General features: G+C 40.4%; 1 pseudogene; it reads left to right on the top strand.

Moving 5' to 3' along the window:
- Positions 1-690: 690 nt before the first annotated feature.
- Positions 691-2,103, top strand: LOC149029409 (hydroquinone glucosyltransferase pseudogene; annotated as a pseudogene).
- Positions 2,104-6,128: the final 4,025 nt, after the last annotated feature.

Here is a 6,128-nt window from a genome sequence, read left to right as displayed (position 1 = left end):
GAAGAAGAATAAGAAGAAAGAAAGAAAGAAACTTCCAACTAGAACAACTAATATTCCTCAAAATATTTCAATAGATGGTAATGAAGTCATTAATTTATGGCGAACTAGTTTAAGACAAAATATTTGGTAGTAGTGAAATCATGCCTTCCCCCTACTGGATAAAAACCATGCATTCATTTGAAGAACATATTTCTAGAGTGATAATTAAGTCATTATTAATTTCAAAAACCATGTCATCGGTTATTGTAAGTTTCATTGTCGCTCAATACTTCTTCAGAACGCTTTGTCATTGACGTGTAAGATATTTAGGTTGGTTTTATTCTTCTGATTTCAGGACATGTAAATTGAAGCCTTGTGTTTCCATGTCATCAATAAGTATCTCTACCTTATTTTTATCTTTGTAATTGTTATGTCTATGTCATGCCCGTAAGCACATATCTTATAAAAACTTAAAACTATAATAGGTAAGTTATACTTGTGGCTCCCATGCTTTAAAATACGTATTTTGAGAGTGTGTGATTCATGCGTAGCTAGATTAAAAAATAATTAATCCACCAGCATTGGTGGGATTCACTTTGCCTATATATAAACCATTCCTTGTCATTCAACCCTCACAAACCCACTTCTCACAAGCTGATCATAAGTTCTTTTGTTCTCCTTCGTCTTCAACCCTCCCAAAATATAATCACTATGGAAGCAGAAAAACAAAGTCCACACATTGTCATTCTACCAGCTCCAGGTATGGGCCACCTCATCCCTCTAGTTGAATTTGCCAAGAAATTTATCCATGAACATGATGATTTCTCCATTACATTCACAATCCCAACTGATGGTTCTTCCACCAAAGCACAGAAAAAAGTGTTGGATAGCCTTCCCAACTGCATCAATACCATCTTTCTCCCTCCTGTTAATCTTCAAGACCTTTCTAGGGATTCAAGAATCGAAACCCGGATTTACCTCATGATATCCCGTTCTCTGCCTTCACTCCATGAAGCTTTCAAGGTGTTAACAGCCACAACTCCCATTGCTGCCTTGGTTGTTGATATCTTCGGAACTGATGCATTTGATGTGGCTAAGGAATTCAATGTTCCTTCTTACATGTTCTTCCCATCTACTGCTATGGTATTGTCATTGTACCTCCATATGCCTGAGCTTGACGACAAGTACTCTTGTGAATATAGAGACCTGTTTGAACCAGTGAAGTTACCTGGATGTGTGCCAATTCATGGGAGAGATTTCACAGATCCACTCCAAGATAGACAAAATAAGGTTTATACATGGACCTTATACCATTGCAAGCGTTTCAAAATGGCTGATGGTATCTTGCTAAATAGCTTCATGGGCATGGAAGCAGGTGCCATCAGTGCTTTGAAGGAGGGTAGAGATACAAGTTTGCCACCTATATATCCAATTGGGCCACTTATACAAAATGGTTGTAAGGTAGGCGTATCTGATGTTTTTGGGTGTCTAAGGTGGTTAGACAATCAACCCTTGGAGTCTGTATTATTTGTTTCATTTGGTAGTGGTGGTGCACTCTCAAGGGAGCAGTTAAATGAACTGGCATTGGGACTGGAGCTTAGTAAGCAAAGATTCTTATGGGTTGTCAAGAGCCCAAATGCTACCTACTTTGATACTCAACACATTGAAGACCCTTTGGCTTTTCTGCCAGAGGGTTTCTTGGAGAGGACTAAAGGGAGGGGTTTGGTAATACCATCATGGGCTCCTCAAATACAAGTGCTTAGCCATGTTTCCACTGGAGGGTTCCTCACTCATTGTGGTTGGAATTCAATCTTAGAGAGTGTTGTACATGGGGTACCATTTATTGCTTGGCCACTCTATGCAGAACAAAAGATGAACGCAGTGATGCTCGCGGAGGATTTGGAAGTAGCTTTAAGGCCAAAAGCTTTAAAGAATGGAATAGTGGGCAGAGTGGAAATTGGTAAGGTGGTGAAGTGCTTAATGGAAGGGCCAGAAGGGAACAAAATACGCAAGAGGATGAGGATGCTCAAGGGTGCAGCTACTGAGGCGTTAAGTGAAGAAGGATCCTCTAGGAGGTCACTCTCAGAGGTAGCATGCAAATGGAAGTCCCAAGTGGGGATGTGAAAGAAGAGTTCTTTACCTTTTTGGTAAAGATGTGAAAACTGCTAGAAATAGTTGTTAAATTAGTGATTTTGTTTGATTTTCAAATTCAAATCCACACCAAATTTTCTCTCTTATTTTCACAACCTTTTGAATTGTAGCGGGTAGAAGCACACCAAAACTATGCGGTGAAAGAAAGTCCGCATGTTTGTAATACAAATTGTACTCAATATTATATAGTTATAAATGAAACTCTTCTCCGGTGTTCAAAACGTGGAAAATAATTCAATTCAAACAAAATTTTCACAAGAACAAGGTGTATAAGTTATGATGTTGTTAAGGGAAGAGTGACGCCCTTGTGGTTTTTGACACACGGGGGGAGGGGGTACTTAAGACTCGAGATGTGTACAAAAAAAGAAAAGAAAAAACAACTCGGGATTTGTAGGTAAAAAGCTCTTGTTTAAATATTAAGGGTAAGAAGTTGACTGACTATTTTTTTTTTTCTTCTTTGAAGCTTGGCTATGATAAAACAAATATTAATTAAAATTTTTTTTTGGTAAACTATATTAAATAAAAAAAAAAAAAAGCTGAGTTAAAACTTGTTTGAGACAAATTAATTATTCTAGTCCGACCCAAAATAAAATACATATATTTATTAACAAAATAAAATGGGTTTATTAAGGGAATAAAGTAAAAGAAATAGTAAGTGGGGTAGAGAAAAAAAAAAAAAAATAGAAAAAGAAATAACATCTAATAAAATAAAATCTTCTAAAAATCTATAGAAAAAAATAGAAAATCCTAAGCTTTGACTACTTGTGGGCCCCATACATTTTTTAATTGCAATAAAGTAAAATAAAATAAAAATCCTAACTAATCTCTATTGTAGATCAAAATGGCTTCTTTATTTTTAAGATATTTTGGAGTTGGCCCATAATTGCATCTCTAGCCCATCATGCTCCAAATGAAGCCCTTTTCATACTTGAAAATTTGAGCAGACCTCTTGACGTGTAAAATTGCATGTTTCATATTCAAAACTCCAAATATTTGTTCAAATCCTAAAAAATCCTAAAATCTGCAAAAACAACATAAAACCCAAGGTAGCTCCATTCTAAGTGTGTAAAATGCATGCTTTATGCCCTAAGATTTCACACATAAATGTGTTCATCTCCAGTCTAATAAAGTATTTCCACCGAACATATTAACATCTAAATGCAAAGGGGTGCCTCTGACAAAGCTGAGCATGATCACACTTAAGCAATGCATGTGTTATTGATTCAAAGACACACTTATATAAGAGACATTGGTGATTTCAACCCCCTACTAAACTGATACGGGAAAATTTATACTGAACCGGGTTCACCTAAGGTTCAGTCTTTGACTCCGGTCGTAGACGGTCCGACCCCATGGTCGGGTTCGAACATTTGGTCGAATCATTATAGTGTGATAAGCACAACCCCAAGGGAATTCGGGATACGTGATTGAGTTATAAACGGTTGCTGCTATTATGGGGAGTGGGCAATCGTGTTAATCATGGAAACTACCATTGATGCAGGGGAAAGATCATGCCTTAAGAGGAAACTGCTTCCACCCCTGAGAAAAGGGGTAAAACCCTACAATCGGATGGCCACCAAGAAGGATCGTGAAAGAATCCAACGACTGAGAACAAGAGGTAAAACCTATATAAACAAGTAACCTACACACAAACGAGGTATCTAAATCGTTTCCCTTATTATCGTATTCAATTTCTTCTCTGCAACTAGCTAGAGCTTTGTGATCAGTTCCTTAACTGACTTAGCCTTGGGAGGTGGCCTCCTGACCCCCAAGGTCGGGCCACGTCTAACACTGTTTTGCAGATCATTCATCAGGGATCTCAAGGTTGAGTAGATTTTGGACTCATCATGGCGCCATTTGTGGGAAACGCTTCAGAAAGTCATGGTTACATGATCAGTAGTGGTTGCGGCCCAAAGGAACCAGAAAATTCATCCTCCACCAGGAGGAGATATCCCAGAAGGAGACATTCCTAAAGGAAGTCGTGCTCGAGAAGTTCCGAAGTTCGCGAAGATGAAGGATTGGTTGGGGGTGAACACCCTAACAACCCAAACAACCTTCAAGAGCAAATAAATCAAATGCAAATCCAATTTATGGAGATGCAACAAATGCTTCATATGATGGCGAGGCATGTGGTGGCTCCTCGGGATCCTAATCCCCATGATCAAGAGGAGGCTCGAGGATGCACGCAAAGAGCTGGGGTACCACTCTCTCTAGTATGAGGGCGTTCTCCTCAAAGAAATAGACAACAAACCAAAGGCCATAATTACAGACAGGATCCCCGAGGGGGTCGTGAAGGACGATCTAGAGAAAGAAGAGCTAGAGAATTGCCCAGAAGAGAAGAGCGGCTTGACCGAGCTCAGGGGAGTCGGACCGGGATTATTAGACTAGAACGAGGGGTCCGCACTCATACACCAATGTCCCAGAGGTCAAAGCCGCCAAGCAATGATCGAAGTAGAAAACCACGTTCGGGCTGGAGGCAACGTTCACCCGACCATGTGGAGTATACACCATTGAATACCCCATGATCAGAAATCTTGAAGCAAATCAAGAATTAGGACATCCTAAAATGGTCGCCAAGGATAATAGTAAAACTAGGAGAAAGAAACATGGAGAAGTATTGTCATTTTCATAAAGATTACGAACATTACACGAATGAGTGCAGACATCTGAAGGCAAACATTGAGAGATTGATATCTCAGGGGCACTTGTCCAACTTCGTAAAAGGATGAGGGTGTGAACAAGAAAGAAGGACGGCTGCCGAAAAAAGAAGGGAGTGTTTAGGAAGTGGGGATCGTCGTGTCGAAGCTCCTCAGTCAAAAAAGGGTAAGGAGGTAGTTGAGGCCAGCCAATATCCTATTCTTACCATATTCAGGGGCCAGAGCTCGAATCTCTTAGAAAGCTAAAAGCCAAATCCAAGTTCGTTGGGTCTAGAGAAGCACAGAAGCGGAAGAACTCCAATGTAGAAGACACCATCACATTCAGTGAGGAAGATGAAAGAGGCGTCCGTACACCTCATGATCACTCAAAATCAAAGTCGAGATCGGTCATCGCGAGGTACATACAGTGTTGGTTGATATAGGATCATCAACAGATCTTTTATCATATGATGCCTACCAAAAGTTCAAAATGGAGGAAGATTTGATGAAGCCGTCCTCCACCCATCTATATGGATTTGCAGGGTCATCAGCAATTGCAGAAGGATCAGTACAACTGGACCTCACAGTGGGAAATTTCCCCAAGGAAACCACTATCTAAGTAAACTTTCTAGTTGTTTGAGAACTTCCAGCCTACAATGTCATCATTGGGAGGCCATCTCTTACAAAGCTAGGGGGAGGGGGGTAGTGGTTTCAACCAAGCACATGAGAATCAAATTCCCAACTGATAAAGGGATTGGACAGGTAACCTCTGATTAAAACTTCCCGACAGTGCTATGTTTTATATCTAAAGGATAAGGCTGATCCAAGGAAGGCCACGACATTACTGATAGAAGTTTGTGATGATCGGGATGAGGATGAGATGCAAAGGCCCGAACCAGTAGAAAAATTGGAACTCATCCAGTTGGACTCAGAGGATGAAAGAAGAACAAACCACATTGGGTCCAAATAACTGGAAGATTTCAATGAAGAGTTGAAGAGTTTTCTTCGTGAGAACATAGACGTATTCACATGGTCAGCTGATGACATGCCGGGCATAGGCTGAACAGTCGCAGAACATACGCTTTGGATAGATCCAAAGGCCAAGCCTGCAATTCAGAAAAGGAGGAACTTCTTAATTAAGAAGCATGAGACAATCAGAGGTGAGGTCAAGAAGCTACTGATTACCTCTGTTGGGATCCCAAGCAAGGGGTTTAGTCCTCGTCAATCAACCATGACTGGGGTTTAGGTCCTCACTCTCTCACCGCAATCATTGGCATGAGTATGGGCAGTCAACCGCCCTAAGCGACCGCCCCTATTCCAGACAACAACTCAAGTCCAAAATTTTGGCTTTTGATCTCCCAA

This window comes from Hakea prostrata, chromosome 1 (assembly GCF_041222555.1).
Source record: "Hakea prostrata isolate BN-2017 chromosome 1, UWA_Hpros_2, whole genome shotgun sequence".
In the NCBI taxonomy this organism is placed as follows: domain Eukaryota; kingdom Viridiplantae; phylum Streptophyta; class Magnoliopsida; order Proteales; family Proteaceae; genus Hakea; species Hakea prostrata.
The sequence above is the reverse complement of the archived record's forward strand: the minus strand, read 5'-3'. Positions and strand labels throughout refer to the sequence as shown.